We start from the raw sequence: 24,427 nt of genomic DNA, 5'->3' as shown, positions 1-24,427 counted from the left end.
GAGGATTGTGTTAATTCCTGTGGGCAGAATCTGCCTGGATATAAGCTAATATCTCTAAGTGAGACAACACAGGAATAGTTATACTTCTCTACAAACTTGCTCATTGGTTTTCTGAGAGGTAGCTAGATGAGGGCAGTTTGCTACATTACACAGATTTGAGCTTGATGAATTACCAGGTCTCTTCTGTTCATCTTCCAGCCTTCGTGAGCACCCTTCTGGCACCCCCTTACCCTCCCCCGCTGCCCCCCACAAGCTTCTCTCTGCTTTATGTTTCTCCCTGGTACTTATGACAAACTTTCTCAAGTTTATTTCTTTTTCTGTCTTCCTCCCTGATATGGGGATTTTTCTCTTTTGTTAACTGCACCTAGAACAGTACCAGACACGTAGCAGACGTACAAAACATAACTAAGGAATAAATGAATTGATACATGAGTGAATGAGTGAATGAGTGCCCCTTTCAGGAACTACCAAAAACTCAACAGGCTTGGTGAGTGAGAACTGACTATGGTGGGGGATTCCAGATGATCGTCTCATGGGATTCTCTAGAACACATGTAGAACTAGGTGGGAAAACAGACAATAATTATCTTGTGCCCCAGGTAGGACTCCTTGGCCCACCATTCATTCCAGCCAAGCTACAGTGCTCAGAATTCTAGCAAGCTTGGTTTTGCCACTCCCCAGTACACTGAGGAGGGGCTTTCCCTGGAGCCGTCCCTGGTGCATTGGAATCTGATGGGTCTGGGAGGGTGAAGCCACACACCTAAGCAAACATCCCTTGAGGCAATCCTCCATGTATGAGGGGCAGGCACTGGTGAATAAATGTTCCATTCCCTGTCTGTATTTTGTATGCATCCCAGAAGGTTCTGGTGGAATAAGTTTCCCCTTGTCTTCTCTGTCTGAGTTTTCTCTTCTTCCCTATGTGACCCTTCCTGCTTTCTCATTCTTGCTTCCTGAAATCACCTCCCACATAAACTACCTCATCTCAGGCTTTGCTTTGGGGGACCCAAACTGAAGCAGAAGGGTGTTTGACTTAACCCAATGATACAAACTCCAACAGTCTCATCTACCCCAAAATAATTGTGTTAGATCAGGAGTCAGAACTGAGATTCTCACTCTGGCTGTTCCAATGTTTTGTGACTCCAAACCATATCATTCAATCAAAAGCACTTAAGGCCATATCCTTATTAAAATCACATCTTTTAAAAAATCCACTTCACTTTTTTTTTTTTAAAGATTTATTTATTTACTTTTGAGAGAAAGAAAGCAAGAGATATTGTGGGAGCAGGGAGAGGGGCACAGGGAGAGAGAGAGAGAGAGAAGAGAGAGAGAGAGAGAATCCCAACCTGACTCTATGCTAAATGCAGAGCCTGAGGCAAGGCTTGATCCCATGACCCATGAGAGCAGGACCTGAACTGAAACCAAGAGTTGGACACTTAACTGGCTGAGCCACCTAGGCGCCCCAAATTCACTTCACTGCTTGATGAAATGTTCTCTGTAGGTCTTGCCCAAGAATTTTTCCTGTGAGTTGGAAAAATCCAGAGGTGGCAGTTCTGAGGAATTTCTCCTTAAATCTGTTTCCCAGTGCCCCTTAGGTTAGCTCTCATTCACAGATGCACAGCTCAAGCAGTGCACAAAATGGTAAGAGGTCAAGAAAGCTGCATCACTCAAAGGCCAGACAGTGCCTTTGGCCCCCAACTGACAGCACGTGTGATAATTGCGGCCTTGACATTTTTTCATTCAATTTCCAAAAGCTTCCTGCCAGAGGCTCTTCCAGTTGTGTTTTATGGAACCTCTTTTGCAAACGGATGATGTGGGTTTAATTTTTTGATGATTGAGAATCATTTTTAATGATTAAAAAGGCCATTCACCAGTTCAAAACGATGTTATGCCAAATCCAACAAAATGGAGAGCAGTATAGTAATATGCTTTTGTGTCTCCTCATTACTTTGCATTTGCATGAGGTACTTCCTGCCATCTCTCTGTTTATCTGGGAACATACTCGTAGATGTATGTTTCACAAGGCACCTCCTGTCTTGGAATTCAACTATAAAAAAAGAATGAAGCCCAAATGCCTGCTCTGGTAAGATGGAAAAAGTAGTGCATTCCCACCCCCCCCACTACATGTGATAATCCTTCCACTACAATCAGATGCATGGTAACAGATCCTATGATGACAATATTGTACCATCGATGTTTTTGTGTAAGTACTGGGTGCTTGTCTTCTTTCTTTCCTTCTTTCTTTCTTTCTCCCCCTTTCTCTTTTCTTTCTCTCTCCCTCTCCCTTCCTTCCTTTCTTCCTTTCTCTCTTTCCCTTCCTTGTTCCCTCCCTCTTTTTCTCCTTCCTCCCTCCTTCCCTCTCTTTCTTTCTCTCATTCTTTCCTTCCGTAAGGACTAGGAGTGACTTCTAGATATTGTTAATTATTCAACTTTCCACTGTTCCTCATTCAACCTTCTGCACAGTTCCATTGAAAACTGTCTTGAGATTGTTGCCCAAGATTTCAAAAATCAATAAACAAACCTATCATTTACAAAGATTTATCCATGTACTTTTGGATTATCCTGTACAACTACCTAAAATACAGAGATGAATTGTTTGCTAAAGCTGATGTATGACCTTCAGCATTGGCCTTCTGATTTGAAATATATCCTTTTATAAAAAATTGCCTCATTCTTTCCTTAGTGGTATGATTTTGACCTTACAAATAGTTAATGGTAATTTTTTAGTATTTAATAATAGTTAAATACTATTTTTTTTTCTATTTTATATATTGAAGTTCTCCATAAAATGTAATTTTAAAGAGCTCTTGATGCCAAAAAGAAATTCTGGAAGCCACTCATAGGCACCACTGCAGAGACAACCCAGAGTACATAAAGCAAAAACCTCTTCATGAGCTGAGGAGCACCGTCTCCTCAGTCAGAGTCCCACCAGCCTTCAGATGAATTCACTTTCAGTCGCCCTAGCTCTGCTTCTTAAATCTCTGGCCTCTGACTCTGTTTCCACTGATGCTAGGTAGGGAGAAAAAAGAAATCTGACATACAAATTATAATAACTGAAAGTTATGAAAAGGAGAACAAAACAAAACCAAAGTTATGAAAAGGAATTACTGAGGGCACACTGTTTGTTGACAGAACTTTCTGGAAGCTGGTTTATTGCCCATATTCAGTTTAGCAGGTTAAATTAGTAGGCTATGTGGTCCTCAAAGGATGCTAAGTCAAGGAGGTAAGACATGCACACTGTTGTCCATAAGTGTTCTTTTACCCTGTACATTTTACCCTAAAACCTGTGAGTTATTCTGCATATTTTTATTCTGAGCCTTTGGTTTATCTTGATGCCCAGGCTTGGACTTAGGAGCATCAACATCATCTTCATCAGAAACCATAACCTAACCTGGCATTATTTATGATGCACCAAGTTCATATACAGATGGGCAATTATCTTTTTTTTTTTGTTTTTGGCATTTAAGCCATAGGGGGGAAAATATATGAGAAATTCCTTTGAAATGAAAGAGAGAATTTTCATGCATTTATACCCAGTTATTTTTAGGTAATACTGATTGTTCAGCACCAGTTAGTAAGTAGATTTTTTTTTCTGACCCTGAAAGATCCATACAGAGGAATCTTACACAGCCTCAGGTAGAGCCTTTAGAAATATGGGTCCCAGACTAGTCTGGACTATTCGCGGATGTGGAAAGAGACATTCTAGCTGGAACAGATAAAGATGACATACTGGGAAGGAGCCAGAATCCTGATGTAGTGGGCACTTTGGTTTCACTGAATTTCCATATATAGAGATCTCTTATCCATGGATTTAATGCCAACAGTTTATTTCAAAGCCAGTGATTTGGAACTTGGAATTTAGAGTAATGCTATAAATAGTTCTCAGGCTCTTTCTGCTTGTGCTATATATTACAGTTGCCCTGTGTAAAGTAACCCCAAAGAAAGTTGAAAATCATGGTAATAATGCAGAGAGCATAATTACTCTGAGTGGTCAGTCTACACTCTATTCCCTGGATAAGAAAATTGGGTAGTGTTAAAACAGTAAAAGAAATAAAACAAAATAAAAGGAATATATGGACAGCATTCTTATGGTTTTAGATGTTTATGCAAAACACAGCTAAATAGGAATTAGAAAACCCAGTTTCTACCACCATACACACATGGGACTTGGACAAACCAATTCACCTCACTTTCCTTGGTTTTGACATGATGTGGAGACTGTCCCTTTGCAAACTCACAAGGTTAGAGATGAGAACAATGCTGACTCATTTCATTTTACATAACCATAATGTATGACCATAATGTCCAATGGGTAAATGACTCTACATTTCTGTAGTCAATTATAGCCCCCATTTTCCAACAGGAATGTTTCACTCTACCCTTCTCATATCTCTATTGTCTCCTCCTTTATCTCAGAGAATAGAAGCAACCAAAGATACCCACATACTTCACCCTCTACTTATACATTCTACCATCTTTTCTGTTGTGAAGGATGAACTGTTTTCTGATGAAAGTTATTTCCATCCATTTGTCTACTAAATCTCAGGTTCTCTTGCTTAGCTAAGAGCATGGCGTTTGCAACTATTTCTCTTCCTTTTCCTTCCATTCACCATCTGGTTTCTCTACAAGCTCCTACAGTGGAACTGCTCTAGGAAGTTTTCTGTAGCTGCTGCATTCACAGTCACTCCTTCATCCCCCTCAAATCCACTTCAGTCAGACCACTCCACTGAAATTTCTTTTGTCACCACTGACCTTTATGTTGCTAAGTTCAATGGTCATTTCCCTGTCTTCATCTTATTAAACGTAATGGGAGCAATCAATGCAGTGAATTGCTCCCTTCTCTGAGGCACTTCTTTCACTTGGCTTCTAGGGCACCATAGGCTCCTGGATTCACTCCTTTTCAGTCCTTTTTTTTTTTTTTTTTAATGTCACCTCCTCTTCCCCCATCAAATGAGGCAGTTCTCCAGGACTTTGTCCTTGGACATCTTCTCCAGTCTCACTCAGGTTGGGTGATTTTATCCATTCCCATGGTTTTATATTCAGTGGGCTAATAATTCCTAAATTTATATCCCAATCTTAACCACTTCCTTCAACTTGAACTTGGTGTGTCCAATGGTCTCTTGAACATCTCTATATGGATGCACCATCGACATCTCGAACTTAATATGCCTACAACCACATCCTTGATTTCTGCTTACCTCTCCTCAAAAAAATTAAAAGCAAATGAACACAACTTGATCTTTTCGTAGTTTTAGGATCTCAATATAAATGGCAGAACCATTCTTTCAGTTATTCAGACATAAAACCTTAGTCATCCTTGACATCTTTCTTTTTAATACTCGGAATCCAACCCATTAGCAAATTCTGTTGGCTCTGTTTTAAGAGTATATTGCAGATCTGACCACTTCTCACCAATTCCACTGTCACCACATGAGTCTCACTTGAACTATTTCAATAATATTATAAATTTCTTCTCTCTTTATAGCCTAATCCCTGCACAGAAGACAGGGAGTTAGTGCTCCCTAGATACCACTCCTATGCTTAGAAAAAATAAGGGGGGAGGGCTCCCATCTTATTTAGAGCAAGTTCTAAGTCTCTAACCATCAGTTAACAGGTCCTATGTACATTTGCTGCTGACTACCTCTGTGACTTCAGGTCCCACAGATCTCGCTCTGGCTCACTCTATTCTAGGCACCCTCCTCCCTAGAATGTTTCTTAGTCGCTGTGGATGTTATCTCACCTCAGGGATGTTCACGGGCAGTTTCCTTCAAGAATGTGTGACCTTCTTCTTTTAGATGTCTGCAGGGCTCGGTTACTATCCCTACAAAGCTTAGCTTCTAGTGTGTTTTGAAGTGGTAATGGAATAGAATTTGTTGGACAGTACAGTCAGAGAAATAGAAATGTATTTTTGTGTGATAATGCTGCTTGTTATGCAGAAAGTAATAAAGCTGGACAAGAGTCTAGAAAGCGCTAGAGAGGGAGAGGGATGCTGTTTTAGATGTGGTAATCAGGGCAGGATTCTCTGATAAGGTGACATTTGAATGACAGCCTAAAGGAAGTGGGAATTAGCTTCTATTTAACAAATTCTTGAGTGACAGATCTGGTGAATGTATGCAACTGTACTTGACTTGAATACATTTTTCCTAGTCTTCTCTGTCTTATGTACATTTACCAATTTCTCTCAAATTACTGAACTCTTGAGGAAATAATATATGATACAGCTATTGATCAAAAATTTTGAGACACTGAGGTAGACCTTCTCTTAAGTGGAATATTTAACTATGTATGTTTCAGAATGAACATTAACAGATAATGTGGGAGTTTTTTTACTCTAAATTTTATTTCCTTTCTTGTCTTACTATATTTTTTATCACTTCTGAAGTAATAAAATAGAAGTAGCAGGTACATGTTATTTCTTGATTTAGTGGAAATATATCCAATGTTTCACCTGCAGGTATATCTTTATCCTGGTATAGCATTTCAATTGAGAAAATATTCTCAATTACATCAAGTTTACTAAGACGTGTGTCTTGTTTTACTGCATAAAGATTTTGCATTTTATCACATACACTTCAGCCTCTGTGAGATGGAATATTCTTTCCTTATAATAATGGGATGATTCTATTATCGCAATATCTAATATCATTATAATCCTGGTGTTAGCTGTCTGCTGGGGGATATATATTTCTATTAGTACACTCCTGGAATCTGTTTGTTTAGTTTAAAATGTTTATATTTATATTCACAAGCGAGATTGAGGAAAAGCTTCTCTTTCTTTGCTTTGATGAATTGTTGAATCAGAGCTATAGCTGATATAAAAAGAACCAAGAGGCTCATTTTTTTATATGTTCTAGCATAATTTAAATAGCATAAGTCTTACGTGGTGCCCGAAGTTTTGAAAAAAGATTTACTCATGAATCCCTTTGAGTTGGTGCTGTTCTGAAAGGGAGCACTTTAATTCATTTTATATTTTCTCTCATGGTTATAGCTATATTTATAACTTTTATTTCATTTTGAGAAATTTTTAAAAAACGATATTTTACTATAAAATTACCTATTTCTTTTATATTTTAAATATGTCAGAATAGAGTTGTATGAACTATTTACTATTTTATTGAATTTTCTCTGTATTTGTTTCCTAGTTTTGTGAATTTGTATTTTCCTATTTATTTTAATTTAATTTTGCTTAAATTTTTACTTTTTGTATTTGTATCTTCTTTATTTCCTGGTTCGGCTAAAAAAAGTATTTCTATTGCTTAAGTACTTTTGGAAAACAGTTCTTGAATCAATTAATGAATTCTCCTGGTCTTCTGTTCTCTAATTCAGTTAAGAAACACTATGATTATTTGTGTAGCTTGTTATCTGCTCTTACCTTTGGGAAACACTTTTTTATGTAGGAGTATTTGTTAAAGTAACTCAACCTATTCATTATGCTGATAATTTTGTCTCATAATATTTGTCTGTGATATCCTTAATCTATACTCTAGAGTGATTTCATGAATTGATAGCTTAGCTCACTAGTTTGAGTTTTTATACTTTATTCTATTTTCTGATAATTCATTTATTCATGATGGCTTGATTCTGCTTTACCACCATTGCATTTTGTTGTGGGGAGAAAGTAAAAACAAAAGGCTCTTTTGCAAAATGATATAGGATACTTTGGGAGAGGGTTTGACAGTTCTTTATAAAGTTCAATATAGAGTTACCCTACAACCCAGGGATACCATCCTTAGATATTTACCTAAGTGAATTTTTTAATGCTTTTGTTTATACAAAAACTGGCATACAAATATTTGTAACAGCTCTATTGATAGTCAATAAACACTAGAAATAACCAGCATAATTTTCTAAAGATCAATCAATAAACTGTGGTACATACATACAACAGAATACTAGTCAGCAATAAAAAGGACTAGTGATCAATTCACACAACATGGATAAGTCTTTTTTTTTTAAAGATTTTATTTATTTATTTGACAGAGAGAGAAATCACAAGTAGGCAGAGAGACAGGGGAAAGCAGGCTCCCTGCTGAGCAGAGAGCCCGATGTGGGACTTGATCCTAGGACCCTGGGATCATGACCTGAACCAAAGGCAGAGGCTTAACCCACTGAGCCACCCAGGCACCCAGCATGGATAAGTCTTAAATGCATTTTGCTAAGTGAAAGGAATGAGATCTCAAAGTCTACATACTATATGATCCCATTTATATAATATTTTACAAAAGGCAATACTATAAAAAGGGAAAACAGAGTCATTGGTGGCGAGGGACTGGGGAACTACAAAGGTGATACATAAAGGAACGTTAGCATCATTGTACTGTTCTGTATAGTTTTGAGGTGGTGAATACATAATTCTCTGCATTTTTCAAAACCCATGGAACATCATAAAAGTGAACTTCGGTATAAAACTAAAAAAAATTTTTTTTTTTTAAATAGAGAAGTTTTCAAGAGGCTCAAGACAAAAAGTAGACTGTGGCCAATGAATCAAACTATATTACATATGTAAGACAGAATTTCACTAAGGAGATGAAGGAAAACAAGGAACTGACCTAAGTTACTTTGGAAACAATGTTGTGAATGGAGAATATAAGGCTAAAGACAAAAGGCACTGTGTATAAACAGTTTCCTTTTTTTATTGTTTATACAACAAGGCACTGGCTATATAACTTCAAGTTGTTGAAGTTTCTTATGGAGACACAGGTTAGCAATTCTGAAATTGTTTACTTTCACACTGGGCTTGAGCAAATAAGTAAATGGCTGGTGGAAAGTGCGAACCAGGTGTCTCACCATTGGAGAGGAAAAATTGCAAATCAGCAGGGAGAAAAGGCTAGAATGAGCCGTATGACACTGGATTAGAATAGAAGACATCCGTACAAACTCATTAGCTTAATACACACACACACAGAATAGATACAGAAATAAATATAGACATGTGTGAATGCCCGTGTTTGTATACGTGTAACTATCTCCTAGGTCTGGCCACAGAGAGGACCTAGAAACTATGGCATACTGGGATATGATTGGGTATGATTGGTGTGCCACATGTGACAACAAGCACACATATTGCATCGATCTTGGTTTCTAAACATCATTCTCTAATGAGAAGGCCAAGGGAGTCCTTGAGAAGTGGATTTTTCTTGGGCTCACACAGGAAAATTCATGTTGGGGCTGGAATATCTTATAGTGGCAGACAGCAAGAAAGTGTTGAGGGATGGAGGCATGCAAACAGGACAGAGAAGCCAACCCTTTGGAAGAGCCCCAAATGTCTAATGCTGAAGTAATTTAAGCAACCAATAGATGAAATAGTATTGAATTATAACCCAAAGTCTAAATATGCATGAGTCCACACAGATATAAATAAGTGAATACGTAAAGAAACAGGAGAGGAGAGAGATAAAGCTTCTTTAAAGAAAAATCCCAGGGGTGCCTGGGTGGCTCACTGGGTTAAAGCCTCTGCCTTTGGCTCAGGTCATGACCCCAGGGTCTTGGGATCGAGCCCCGCATTGAGCTGTCTGCTTAGCAGGGACCCTGCTTCCCCCTCTCTCTCTGCCTCCCTCTCTGCCTACTTGTGATCTCTGTCTGTCAAATAAAGAAATAAAATCTTAAAATAAAAAGAAAGAAAAATCCCAGAAAACATATGTAGCTATACTTACTACAGAAGAAGGAGTTTCATTATCCCCACCCCTAAAGTATCAGTTAGACTTGGAGACTCATTCCCAAAGAACAAAGGATGGAAAAGAAAAACTAGTAGCTTTACAGTGGGGAAACCTGGTGACACTACTTCAACCAGATTATCAAGGTTAACATCTCCAGTTGGGAAGCCATGTTGCTAATACATATCCCTGATAGGGTATCCTGATGAGAAAGGAACTCTGCCTCTGGGCTATTTTCCCCCCAAACCCATAACCCCAGTCAAATCATAAGAAAAACACAAAAGTGGGACGCCTGGGTGTCTCAGTGGGTTAAAGCCTCTGCCTCTGACTCTGGTCGTGATCCCAGGGTCCTGGGATCAAGCCCTGCATCAGGATCTCTTCTCTGCAGGGAGTCTGCTTCCTCCTCTCTCTCTGCCTGCCTCTCTGCCTACTTGTGATCTCTGTCTGTCAAACGGATAAATAAAATCTTAAAAAAAAAAAAAGAAAAACACAAAAGCTTAAAATTAGAGTTATTCTATAAAATACCAAGTATTCTTCAAAAACCTCAAGGTTTTAGAAGAGAAGACAGAAACTCCCATTGGCCAGAGGGAAATAAGGACATATAATGACTGAATGTAATGTTCTGTCCTGCATTGGATTTTGGAACAAAAAAGGGTCTTGAGTTGAAAAACTGGAAAAAAAACAAATAATGTATGTAGTTCAGTAACTAACAATTTACTCATGTTGATTTCTTCATTTTGACTAATGTACCATGATAATATAAGGGGCTAACATTAGGGAAACCAGGTGAAAGGTATTCAGGAACTGTGTTATCTTTACAACTTTCCTGCAAACCTAAAATCATTCCCAAATAATAGGATTATTAAGGCAGTTTTTTGTTTGTTTTTTATAGAACTATTTCATCAGGGACAGGGAGGAAAGGTTGGGCTTATTGACTCCAAAAGCTCAGGCAGAACTTCCAGTTGTCTTTCCTTCTCATGTCTAGTGATATTTCCTTGGCTGTTGGTTTTTAGAGTGGGGGGCTTTTTTTTCATTCTGGGTGGCAGAGACAGGTTCCCTCACAAGTTGTGTGACACTCTACACAACTCTTTGTCTGGAGGCAACCTGTCCCACTGGCAGCTCCAAACCAGCTGGGACAAAGTCCTCTTTGGCAAGGACTGAGAACCCCTCCACTGGGACCCACTGCCCAGTGATCAGCCTATGGTCTAGCTCTGGTCTGTGTCTATCCTACCTCATCATCGCATGAGCTCATGGGCTAGAGCTTCAAACAGTGCTCATCAGCCCTCGATTTGAGATCAGTGGATGTTACTGGTGGGAAATGGATCCTCACTTTCTCAATGGACTTCCCTTCCACTTCTCTTGAAGAGTGGTTGGTTTGGCCTTTCCACTCCATGATCTGTCACCTTAGTTTTTTCCTGCTGAAACACTGAAATTCCAGCTAATGGGAGAGATATTCCTTATGCTGTAGTGGCAATGTACAATTTTCCTCATGTCATGGGCTTGCTCAACAATAGTGAAAATGGGGAGGAAGAGGGAGTCAAATACGCTGACTTTGCTATTCTAATCATACTCATGATTCAGAATGCAGCATCTTAGAATTTAGCAGCCTGAAGACAACACGTCATTAGATAATGTTTTTATTCTTGTATTGGTAATCATTAAGAGCAAAGAACAAAAGAAAAGTGGAACTTATCTGTGTCAGTGCCAAGAATAAAGTAACACTCTATGATCTCCATTATGATGAGATACATAATTACATGAATTGAGTTAAGATAAGATATATGCTTAGGGGGCGCCTGGGTGGCTCAGTGGGTTAAAGCCTCTGCCTTTGGCTCAGGTCATGATCCTCGAGTCCTGGGATCGAGCCCCGCATCAGGCTCTCTGCTCCACAGGGAGCCTGCTTCCCCTTCTCTCTCTGCCTGCCTCTCTGCCTACTTGTGATCTCTGTCTGTCAAATAAATAAATAAAATCTTAAAAAAAAAAAAGATATATGCTTAGTTTTATTTCAGATGTATAATTTCTCTAAAAACCCTATTGGAAATATACATTTTTAAAGATAAGGTTTTTGGGGTTTTTTTTTTAAGATTTTTTTTTTTTTTTACTTACTTAAGAAACAGAGAGTGAATGAGTGAGTGAGAGAGAAAGAGCACAAGCAGGGGGAGGGTTAGAGGGAGGGGAGAAGCAGACTTGCCTCTGAGCAGGGAGCCCAACATGGGGCATGATCCAAAGGCAAACAGTTAACCAACTGAGTCACCAAGGCACCCCAAGATTTTATTTATTTATTTTAGAGAGAGAGAGAGGAGGAGAGGAGAAGAGAAAGAGAGAGGGACAAGTAGACTGCATGTTGACTGTAGAGACCCATATGGGACTTGATCACACAATCCCAAGACCATGATCTGAGCCAAAATCAAGAGGAGGACACCCAACTGACTGAGTCACTTGGGTGCCCCAGTAAATTTTTTTTTTTTAAATTGTAAAGCTGTACTTGGTTTCTTCGAGGAAATCTATTTCAAAGGAAATGCTGGATTCTGAGTCTTTACACTATGGGGTTTTTGAAATACTACTGCATACTACCTGTCATCTGGTCATTTTTCTCCAGCCATCGAAGTAACTTTCTGGCATTGGAAAATGGAATCTCTGTCCAGGTTGCCCTTCAAATCTCCCATGCCTAGAGAAATAGAGGCAGGGAGAAGTGGATTTTCCCCAGCTCTGCTTCGTCAGATTCTATGTGGACTTAAAGGTCAGAAAAGAGGAAGTTGCAGCTGGAAATAGTCATAGCAGAAAATGTCACCTCTTCCTTATTAGTGGGGGCCTGTTGAAAAGGAGGGACTCAAACTCACCAACTGTCCCTTCTTTTCTTAATACACCGCTGGGTCTAGGATAGCCAAGATTCCTCAGGTGAGATCCCAGGCCCACACATATTTCTCATCTCTGTGTGTTGTCAGAGGCGTCTAGATGGTTCTGCATTCCTCTCTGCCTCCAGGCAATTTCTCTGTGGTTTATGTTTGCCTTCAGTCCCTGCTGATTCAAAATAGTGGGGTTTCCCCTTCTCCTTACTCTCTTAATACGTTTTCCCTTCAAGAGTTGTGACTTGCATGTTAATAACCCCTCACCTCCATTTGCCCTTACCTGCTTTATATTTTCCAGGAATCTCACAAAGTTTCTGGCACTGGATACAATCCTTCTTTAGTTTCCAGTAGCAATGCGCATTTTACCCTGAAGTCTGTGCTAGATTCTTTGGTCTACTCCCCAGGAATTTGGGGGTAGCTGAATTTACTGGGCTCAGATTCCACTCTTGGACCAGAAATCTCTGTTTTTATTTAATTCCCTGGTTAGATCTTACTTTCTTAGATATTAAGCTCCTCAATGATATACTTCTTTCATTCACCAGACCCTTGCCCATAAGACATTCAATAAATATTTGCTGAGTGAATGAAGTGAATTGTTGGATTTAAAGGGTATTCACTTTAATTTCATCACTGAAATGACCCCCAACCCCAAATACACTACTTTTCAATCTTGGCTTTCTCTTGGTTACCCAGTGGCAGAGTTAGCAACTGGTGGTTAAGTAAGACTAATCCATGTACTGTAATGTTTCTCATCTACCTGGCCCTGGGCGGAGGGAGACTTTATCATCACATGCTGCATGCAGAGATCTGCTGGTGGACAAAGACGCCTTCCCCAGGAGCAAACTTCATAAATGGCTCCCCACACAGAACCCAGCAGGAAAGATGCAAGAATGACAATAAGGTTGCTCAGTGGGTCCTGGGCTGTGGATAAAGAACAATTCCTGACAAAATGAGGAGGCTGAAGCAGAGATTTAAAAAAAAAAAAAAAAAAAAATCCTGCCTGACATTCTATTGCATGGAGCTATATACGAATTTTATCTGGTGGATGTGATTCTCTTTGATCAGGTTGGCTGTTTGAAGGGATTTGGAGCAGAATAGATAATCCGAACTTTGAGCATAAATCAGGGGCTGTGGGCTGATGGATGCCTGGCACTTTCTTATGATAATGTATGATTGGTGGGTGACAGGGGAAAATACCACAGTCTTATCTCAGTGCAGCAGCAGCCAAGGAAGGAGGGGGGGATGTCTTGAGTCCAAAGGGAAGAGGGGGCAGGAGCATAATAGTAGGGTTTTATTTTTCTCTTCCTTTTTCTTTCTTTCTTTTTTTCTTTTTTCCTTTCTTTTTCTTTCTTCTTTTTTTTTTAAAATAGAGATTGTGAAACTGTGCTAAAAATGCTCTGGGCCATGGATGGAAATGCAGCATTTCAGAACTTGACTGTGGCAAAATACCAAAATAGCTGGGCAAAAGGAGAGTTGACTGGCAATCCTTTCTCTCTGATTATGTTTAATTTGCTGTCACTAGAATTTCAGAGAATGCAGGCTGTCTGAGCCCTCTTCCTGGAGATTCCTTAGGTGTGAATGGAAGAAGAAACTCCTGCTTACCTCCTGTAGGATCTCCTATAACACTCAAGACTTACAGGAAGTTCTCATTTTTCTGGAGACATGTGTACTCTAGCCTGGGACAACTGGTCTACCTGGGGAAGAATCCTGTTGGCACCTGGGGACCCTAGGACTGTACAGAGCGATTCTGCACCAGAGCAGATAAATGAAGTCAACTTGTACCACTACCTTTTTAGTGCATAGTACTCTATCTTTATAGCCATAAAATAGAAAACAGTATGATATTAAACATCTAGTGGATTATCAGTGATTTATGATCAGTGATTTATGATTATTTTTAGTAGTCGTAGTTTTAAAGATTGTATTTATTTATTTGAGAGAGAGAGCATGAGCTGGGGAGAGGGGCAGGAGAGGGAAAAGCAGACTCCCCATTGAGCAGGGAACCCGACTCAGAACTTGATCCCAGGACTCCGAAATCATGACACAAGGTGAAGGTAGAGGCTCAGCCGACTGAGCCACCCAGACAAGCCTATTATTATTTTTAACCATGCAAATTTCAATGTCTGGCCCGGTGTTTCCAAATGGCTTCTGCTTGCTAAGCAGAACTCATCTGCCTGTGAGATGCACATCCACATGCATCTTTTTACTCACTGAGAGCAGGAGAAGATGGGGCAGTGGGGATGACAGACTTCTAAATTAGGGAAAGGCAACCCAGTGATCAAGTCCTCTGTAAAATGTGGGTGCAAATAATCTCACTGACATTAACATACTGACTTATGAAATGAGGCACCTTCCCACACTCAGAAGTATTGAGTGAGAAATGGGATTCCAGGGGCCCTCTCTTATGGTTAGACGGCCACTGGCCAGGAGTTCCCAAGATGGACATGGACAGGAACGGTTCTTTATGCTCTGGTAGTAGGATTTCTGGTCTTTGTCCCAGTGTCCTTATCATTGGCGATTGAGGGTCATAAAGCTAAACTGTGCTTCCTTTCGTACTTCAGACAGGGATCACTGCTAACCCAGGGAAGAGGATCCCTCTCCACATTGCTTCCTGAGCATAACAATCCCCCAAAATAACCAACAAACACGGCCCTCTCATTGATATTTACTCATCCCTACTTAGGTGTCTTGTTTAATTTCTTCTAGGATTAATGTCAACAGAAGAAAGGGGCCATTCCTAAGCCTTGCTGGCCCTGATTCCACATCTAAACAGCAGTGCAGAATGCCTTACTAGCTAACATTTATTGCCCAGTGAATATATGTCACATACTATTTTAGATGCTTTATGCACATTAGCTTGTAAGGGAAAGAAAGAAATATAAAAATCTCAATATATGTCTGCAAATTGGTGATGTTAACTCAGAAATGGTTTCCGAGAAATAATCCCAATCCTTTTTTCAGTCATTGCTATTATATATTATTATATATTATATATTTTTATACTTCTGAACCTCCAAGGGTTTTTTGTTTTGTTTTGTTTTGGTTTTAATTGATTTGTCAGGGGGAGAGAGCGCAAGCAGGAGGAATGGCAAGCAGCAGAAGAAGCAGGCTCCCCACTGAGCAAGGAACCCAATATGAGAATTGATCCCAGGATCCTGGGATCATGACCTGATCTGAAGGCAGATGCTTAACTGACTGAGCTACCCAGATGCCCCTCCAAGGGTTTTAAAAATCTTTCTTTCCCCCTTATATTTGGTACAGGCCTACGATCTGAGTAAAAGATCACACATTCTTTCTAATTTAATAAGATGGAGAAACTGGAAAAGCAAGAGGACTCACAGGTAGTGGCTAAGATAGTTGGAAAAAGTGGATGGAACCATCAGAAGGAGAAGCTCATTTGAAGAGTCTTTGATGATGTACAGCATTCACGGATGATTGCCCGGCACAATGGCTGGGCCAGGCCGGCATAGAGCTTCCCTGCACATTTCTCCCATCCAAGTACTAACCAGGCCCGACCCTGCTTAGCTTCCGAGATCAGACGAGATCGGGCACGTTCAGGGTGGTATGGCCATAGACTCCCTGCACATTTCTGTATCCCATTCAAGACACTCACCCTTCACGTTCCTTTCTGAAGCAGGAAAACTGTTTGGTGAACTCCCAGTGAGTCCACTAAAATTGAGAAGCAAACTAAGAATTGGAAATTAAAGTTGTTTTATATCGATAATCGTGCCAAAATAGCAGAAGGTATTGGACTGTTGAAATGTCAACAAAATAGTAGAATGAAGAGAGGCAGTGGCTAAGATAAGAAGCCTGCTGAAGATTAAAGTCAACTGGGAAGGATTATGGGGACCTACAGTACATCTGACCTAGGGGAGAAAGCAAGTCAGTGACAAGGGCCCAGGAAAAATAAGATGGCAATGCATAGTCTTATTCCTCTCTCAGTGAGACTAGAGAAGATTCTAGCAATATGTAATTGGATAAAAAGGTAGGCTTGGCGGAGAAAGACAGCTATCATATGATCTCCCTGATATGAGGAAGTAGTGATGCAACATGGGGGCTTAAGTGGGTAGGAGAAGAATCCATGAAACAAGATGGGATAGGGAGGGAGACAAACCATAAGTGACTCTTAATCTCACAAAACAAACTGTGGGTTGCTGGGGGGAGGGGGGTTGGGAGAAGGGGGGTAGGGTTATGGACATTGGGGAGGGTATGTGCTTTTGGGTAAATTGGAAGGGGTGGTGAACCATGAGAGACTATGGACTCTGAAAAACAATCTGAGGGGTTTGCAGTGGCGGGGGGGTGGGAGGTTGGGGTACCAGGTGGTGGGTATTATAGAGGGCACGGCTTGCATGGAGCACTGGGTGTGGTGAAAAAATAATGAATACTGTTTTTCTGAAAATAAATAAATTGGAAAAAAAAAAAAAGGTAGGCTTGGAAGAAGCAAGTCACATAGACATCCCAGAACCACATGATGGCACAACCAGGGTGGTCAGAGGGCTTTTCTACATCTATAAGTCAGGCTCTTCCCTGGGTGACTTAGCTCTACGGAGGAAGGGAGGTACCTGATTCCCAGAGGAAGCCCCTTCTCAAGGCCCTTGTCAATGGTACCATTCAGGTGGCATTCTGGGAAAAGGAGGCAACTGGACAAAGAGACCAGGGCACCTCTAGTTCTCAAGTTCCCCCCTCACCCCCATCCCCTCCAGGGGAGGGATAGCCTATCAGTGGTTCTAAGTGAGGTGAAAGAGCATTTCTTTCTTGTTTACTCTCTTGAGTTTGAAGTTCACCAGTATCCAGTCATTCCATTCTCGGTGTTTCTATAATTGAATCACTCAAGTGTGTTGACACGTTCTGTAACTTAAAATTCATAACAATTCTGAGAGAAGCATTTCAACTATTTCCAGAATTTTAAGAAAGGGCCATCTGTCGACTAGAAGTATTTGGTGAAACCAAATACCTCCAAAGTTCACAGAGGTAAATAGCAAAGGGAAGGGGAGAGGGTCAGAGTGTGCAGGTGGTGGAGACTCATTGCTCTACCATTTCCTGTTTATAGACCAACAGCCAACTCTCGGGTTTGGGTCAGTCTGCCTCTCCTCACGCTCTTTTCTCCAGCTGAACTGTCACCTCTCACTGCGGAGATGTGAAACTGGGAAGCCTCCTTCTCTAAGAGCTAGACGTAACCTTTCCTTTCCCACCTGCCCCCAATAATCATGCTGCTTATTACGTGCCATTTAAAGATACTAGCTAACTTCTTAAATTTTTCATTTAGCATCATCGCTTACGTACACATCTGAGCCCCCTTCTGGACCGTTATCTCTTTAATATTTATTGAATGAGGATGCAGGAGGTCAAAAGTTTAGGAGGAAGTGAAAAAAAGAATAGAGGAGGCAATCAGAAAGTTTGCGGAACACATAAATAAATAATGTGTTTAGAATATTAATGAAAACTCACAACATGTGACTCTGAAATTTTGTTATATGTCATATATCAAGTACTTCTGATCAAATAGAATTGTTCCTATTAATAAAAACACTTCTTCATCACTTAATATATTGGACCAGCTGATTGACCATGGAAAGAGCACTGAATTAGGAGCCAGGAGAACTGGGTTGCGGACCCTGATCTATTGCTAACTATTTGGATAACTTCAGCCAGTACATTTGGCCTATGACTTTCTTTCCAGTCCATCTTGAGTAGAATGAAATCATTGGATGAGGTGATCTTTAAGGACCCTTGAAGATACTGTGATTAAGGAATTAGTTCAGGTGGATGTTTGGTGAGTCAACAGTAGGATAGATCTGCAAATCAACCATTTTGGTTGACTTGTAGCACATTTGTGAACAGCCATACAAGAATTCCACTGGGGAAAGACCATGAAAAATGGTCAGAAGTAAAGATTACCATAAAACTGACTAAAAATTGGAAAGAGCGAGTAAGGACAGCCACTCCTCCCTAACCTGACACTGAAGCAAATATTCTCTCACACATATTTGGCATTTTGGATGAATTTTTCACTTATGTTCTGTCTAACCAGTAACCTTAAGCTAAGAAACATACCAGTAGATCAATAAATTGGGTTATTTCTTATTGCCAGGGAGGTTCCTAGCATCAAACCCAAGACCATCTCTCTACTCCCAGATACTAGGGACTGCCTTTCTCCTTCTCACAAGTAAGGACTCATTAGATAAATTATTTCTTAGCCCAATGGATGATCCTCATCTTGAAATTAATTGCATGGGCTAATGATAGCAATTATGGTTGGATACTTGATAACACATCCTGGTAAATGAGGTGAACATCTTTACCGAATATGTCTTCTATATATTCTACAGATCTATGGGTTTTATTTGACTTATGTTCCCTTATGGAGTGAAAAAAAAAATTGAAGTGCAGAGACAGATACAGACCCCTTATATTTAGTAGCGTCCCAAGGAATGAATTGAATTAATATTGATCTGATTGGATAGTAAGGTGGAATTCTTGTATGGCTGTTCACAAATGTGTGATTCTCCATACTTAATAGCTAATTACTACTTTGGTTATTCCAATTGATTAGGCCAGATTAACTGATTGACAGTTTGCTCCATTTTCATTATACTTAATCATACTCTCAGTTAAAACAGAATACAAAATCAAAGCCATTGTCTAAATGGTTCATTCTTCCCATTGTATAAACACAACCTATTTTTATTTTATTTCAGCGATAGACCCCAACTGACAGACCCAGTGTAGTGGTGAATGCTTTGCATATTTTTAAACAATCAGTATATCATCTTTAAAATGAATCCCACCTCAACTTATGCCTTCAGGGACACAATAGTTTATTCAAATGAGAGAGAAAATCACAGTTGGCTTCACCTTCTGACAAATTGCCTCATGTATGAAACTTTCCTCTTTTCGTTTGCCCTTAGGTAATATCAATTACATTTCTCCATATCACTCATTCCCTCTACCAATGTGTTCATTTTCTACTGACTCTACCCACTGAGGCACTTCACCCCCTGGTGTTTCTAAGGAAGCCTGAAATTAACACAGACTTTTCTAATTACTTGATCCTTCCAGACTAAACCATCCTTTCTGTGTATCCAGAAAACTATGCACATCTTTATCATCTAATTCCTAAAGGTCTTCTCTCCTCATTGATTCTATTAAGTGACTCAGTTATTCTTCAGTTTAAATAGACACCCGCCCAATTATAGGTGTAGACAAATGAAATGTGTGATTCTCCATACTAATCCACCAACCCTCCCCTGGTTTAATGTGTTTGGTGGGGAAGTTGCTAATGAACAAACTCAAAACATTTTTTTTCTACTAACCTGTGTTCTCCAGAGAAAAAGAAGCAAGAGGATATATACAGATACACAAAAGAGAACTTTTTATAGAAATTGGCTCACATGATTTTGGAAGCAGAAAATTCCCACAATCTGCCATCTACAAGCCAGAGAACCAGGAGAGTCGGTGGCATAATTCAGTCTGAGTCTGAAGGTCTGAGTACCAGCAACATCACTGATGGAGGGTAGAAGAACATGGATGTCCCAACCCAAGCACACAGCAAACTGCCCTTATTCTGCCCTTTTCTTCTATTCAGACCCCCAATGGATTGGATAATGCCAAGTGCATTTACTCAGTCTGCTGATTCAAATGTTAGCCTCTTCTGGAATCCTCCTCAAAATACACCCAGAAATAATGTTTACCAGCTATCTGGACATCCCTTAGCCCAGTCAACTTGACATCTAATATTAGCCATCATATTTTCATAAGAGTAAGACAATTCTTTTCTTTTCTTTTTAAGATTTTATTGATTTATTTGAGAGAGAAAACAGACACAAGAGAGACCAAGCTAGTGCAAGGGGAGAGGCAGAGGGAGAGGGAGAAGCAGACTCCCCTTTGAGCAGGGAGCCTGACACAGGGCTTGATTCTAGGACTCTGAGATCATGACCCGAGCCAAAGGCAGATGCTTAACCCACTGAGCCACCCAGGTGCCCCCAGACTATTCAGTTCTTAAGTTCTTAAGATGAAACAGTAGTAACTCCCTTTCCTAGATGGAAACCTAGAGTGGGCTCCTAGGCAGTTTTCCAGTTGAGATCCTGCCCTGCATTCTATATATAGTGTTAAAATAAAAAAATAAATAAAAAAAAAGTGGAGAACAGCCTTGATATTTCCCTGAGCAGACAAAACCAGTTTAGTCATACAAGCAAAACTTAATTTAGCTTATTTTGCAAGGCTAACTTGACCTGGGTCATTTCTTGCTTATGCTTCTGGAAATCATAAGCAAAACTTAACCTGTGTCCCAAGACTGATAAAAGGTAACTACTGACCAATTCCCTATCATTTAAGAAAATTCTAATGGTATAGCTGATCACTGTGAAGAATGATCACTGCTTCCTCATTATATAAGCTGCTTTATCACAATATACTCCTGAGCTTTATTCCATGTTTTGAATGCTCCCAATTTGCAAACTGTCTTTTTGGTGAGTGCACATTAATTGGTGATTCATTGGTTTTACTTCTGTTATTTCTGAATTTTTGACAATAGAAACAGTATAATTTTGTGGAAAGAACCCTGGAGCCAGTATCAGAAGGCTTGAATCCACATTTGTATTAAGTGTATGACCTTAGCTTTGACACTTAGTATTTTGCTAGGATACCTTTGACAGGCAGTAATAACTAATCCCAGTTAAACAATAGATGTATCATCTCACACACTACAAGTTATGTACAACAAGCAGGTTCAAGAATACTGGCTCTAGGCTTCTCTGTAGTTTCCTTGGTGTTGATCTTCTCCAAGTGTTGGGTTTATAGTCTGGATGGTAGCAATATGGCTGCAGTGACTCCAGCCATCACATCACATTTAGATCTAACAAAAACCAGAAATAGTACAACTGTCTCCTCTGCCTTGAGAACAAGAAAACTTTTTTTCCCACCAGCTCCTCAGCATAACTAATTGGTTAAAGGTCATCACAATCCTCCATTAAACCAATCACTGGCAGAATGAATGAGATTGTTATGATTGGCTTAAACCTGATGGAATGGATGAGATGATTGGATGATTGGCTTAAACCAGTGGTACAAATCCTTGGTCACCTGGGTAACTTCTAATACCATGCAGAGAGCAGATCTCAGACCAATCAAATCTACCTGTGAAAGTGGAATCAGCCATATTAAAAAAAAAAAAATTCAGATTGCCAATGTCAAGAACCACTGGCTAAGAATAATTAGAACCAGTTCATCAGTTTTCCTAAATTAAGGAGAAGGTTAATTCCTGAACTATACTGGGTTTCTGATAGGCAGGGAGAATGGAAAAATGGATTATTAAGGAACTGGCATTATCTGTTCTACTTACTTTCTCAGAGGTACACCCGTAAAATGAAGCTCGTATCTGCTCTGTTCACCTGCCAGGATTGATGGGGCCCATTGTGAAATTTTAAGTTGATATATATTTGTATTTGTAAGTGTAGGTATATGTATGTATATTTGTGTATAAATGGGTATATTATCTATATAAACACTGAGCTCAAGTTTCTCTGTCATTAAGCAAATCAGGTACAAAAAAGAGACATTTTTCCATAGATCAAAACATGTAGGGAAAAGGTAGAGAAACATATTTTTCCATCTATTTCCAATGGCTGAGGATGTGGCAGTTTGGAAATAAACACCCAGACCAGTGGTTACCAAACATTAGCTGCAACAAAAACACCTGACTGATTGCTGAAACTGATTGCTGGCACCACCCCCAGAATGTCGATCCAGTAGATCAGTTGTGGTGCCTGATTACTTGTATTTGTAATATGTTTCCAGGTGACGGTGTTACTGCCAGCTTGGGACCTTTGGGAACCACATATGATGTTTGTTATCTCTCTTAAGATCAATGGTACTCAAAGTGTGATCCCTGGGCCAGCATCTTCAGCATCCCCTAGAACTTGATAGAAATGCAAATTCCAAGGCCCCACCCCAGACCTTCTGAATCAGAAACTCTGCCGTGGGCCCCTATGGTCTATGCCTTAATAAGTGAATCTGGTGCTTTCTAATGTTTGTGAACCACTGATCACTTGTGGCTGCACACTAAAATCATGGGCATTTAAAAAATCATTAGCACCATACCTGGGTTTCACTCTTAGACATATGCTTTTTTTTTTCAACTGCAGCTCAGGGATGGGAACCAAAGTACTAGAGCAGTGCTTCTCAAACTCTTATGAGTATACTAATTACTTGCGGATTTTGTTAAAATGCAGATGTTGATGTGTATGTAGCCTGGGGTGAGACCCGACATTCTGCATCACTCACAAGGGCCCTGTTACTGTGGCTGACGCTACTGCACCCCCAACCATGTTTCGTGTTAGGTGGGTGGCTCTGGGAATGCAGGAGGAACAATAAAATGGCCGCCAGTCCGCCATCTTCCCCTACCCAGGACTTTCCCGCCAGAAGGACATCTGTCAAGGACACGTCACCTTGAGTAAACACTATGCGAGAAAGGGAAACCAGCCACGTTGGGACTTTCCAACCCCCAACCTCTAACCCTTACCAAATATGGTTAAGAGCCCCCGCCCTGCCCTGGCCCAATAAAAACTCACTCAACCCCTTTCCACTCCCGACTTCCCTGACTCTCCTCTCCTAAGTCGCAGAACCTCGCCCGAGGGTGCCTTTAATAAACCTTGCCTTGTGCCTATCTCACCTGGTGTCATGTGTATCTCACCTGTAAAACTTTACATTTTGAATGTGGGATCTAGATGTAACTCTACTGTCCCCCTGCCTCCCAGCACAATGCTTTGGCACTGAACACCCAGAGTCTGAGGGGTGGGCTTTATTCTGGGTGTCCCTGAGAGTGTAATCAACATGGATGAGAGTCCCTGAGAGTGTAATCAACATGGATGCCTTAGAGCCTCTTTTCACCCATCTTGCAGCTGACTGCTCACCACGTCTAAATTCTGTGGGTTTAGGGCTTCCTTGTAGAACAAAAATGTTGACCAGGTAGACAGCTGCAGCCCTCCCACTCCATTCAAAACCCCCTCACTGCCAGAACCAGCCCCTCGACCCCATTAGATCTTCCCTGCTCTGGATCACTGCCTTTGCTTTCTTTATTCCTTGTCTACCTGGGCACAGGAGCCATGACTCATACTCCTCCTCACCCCCGCCCCCCCAAAAAAAAGCCCCAAAAGGAACATCCTAGATCTTCAGTGACCTTAGAGGGTATAATTTCTTTGTGGTATTGTGATACTGTGATTTAAAAGAAATAAACATTGGGTCTTCAGATGACTAAAATATACTTCAGGTACATACCGGTCTTTGTCCAAAGTTCCTGGCTCCTAAAACCCTGGGAATTTCCTAAGTGAAGAAAGAGACAAAGGTATCTCTTGTTATGTTAATGAGGTGACTCTTGGACCCCACCTAAGGGTGGAGTCCAGTTGCCAGGAGAATCAATGAAGTAATTAGAAGGTTGGAAGTTTCAGTTCAACTCCCCTGACCTCCTGGGGATGAAGAGAAGCCAGAGGTTAAAACAACTGCCAATGGCCAATGATTTAACCAATCATGACTCTGTACTAAAGCCTCCATAAAAAAACAAGAAAGATTGGGAGAAGGGGGGTAGGGTTATGGACATTGGGGAGGGTATGTGCTTTTGGGTAAATTGGAAGGGGAGGTGAACCATGAGAGACTATGGACTCTGAAAAACAATCTGAGGGGTTTGAAGTGGCGGGGGGGGGTGGGAGGTTGGGGTACCAGGTGGTGGGTATTATAGAGGGCACAGCTTGCATGGAGCACTGGGTGTGGTGAAAAAATAATGAATACTGTTTTTCTGAAAATAAATAAATTGGAGAAAAAAAAATAACAATTTTTTACCCGGAAGAAGGAAAAAAAAAAAAAAAAACCAAGAAAGATAGGGTTCCCAAGAGCTTTTGGGTTGGTGAACAAGTAGATATTTGGGGACAGTGGCAAA

Source organism: Neovison vison, chromosome 5, assembly GCF_020171115.1.
Source record: "Neovison vison isolate M4711 chromosome 5, ASM_NN_V1, whole genome shotgun sequence".
NCBI classification, from domain to species: Eukaryota; Metazoa; Chordata; class Mammalia; order Carnivora; family Mustelidae; genus Neogale; species Neogale vison.
Note: the sequence above shows the minus strand (reverse complement) of the source record.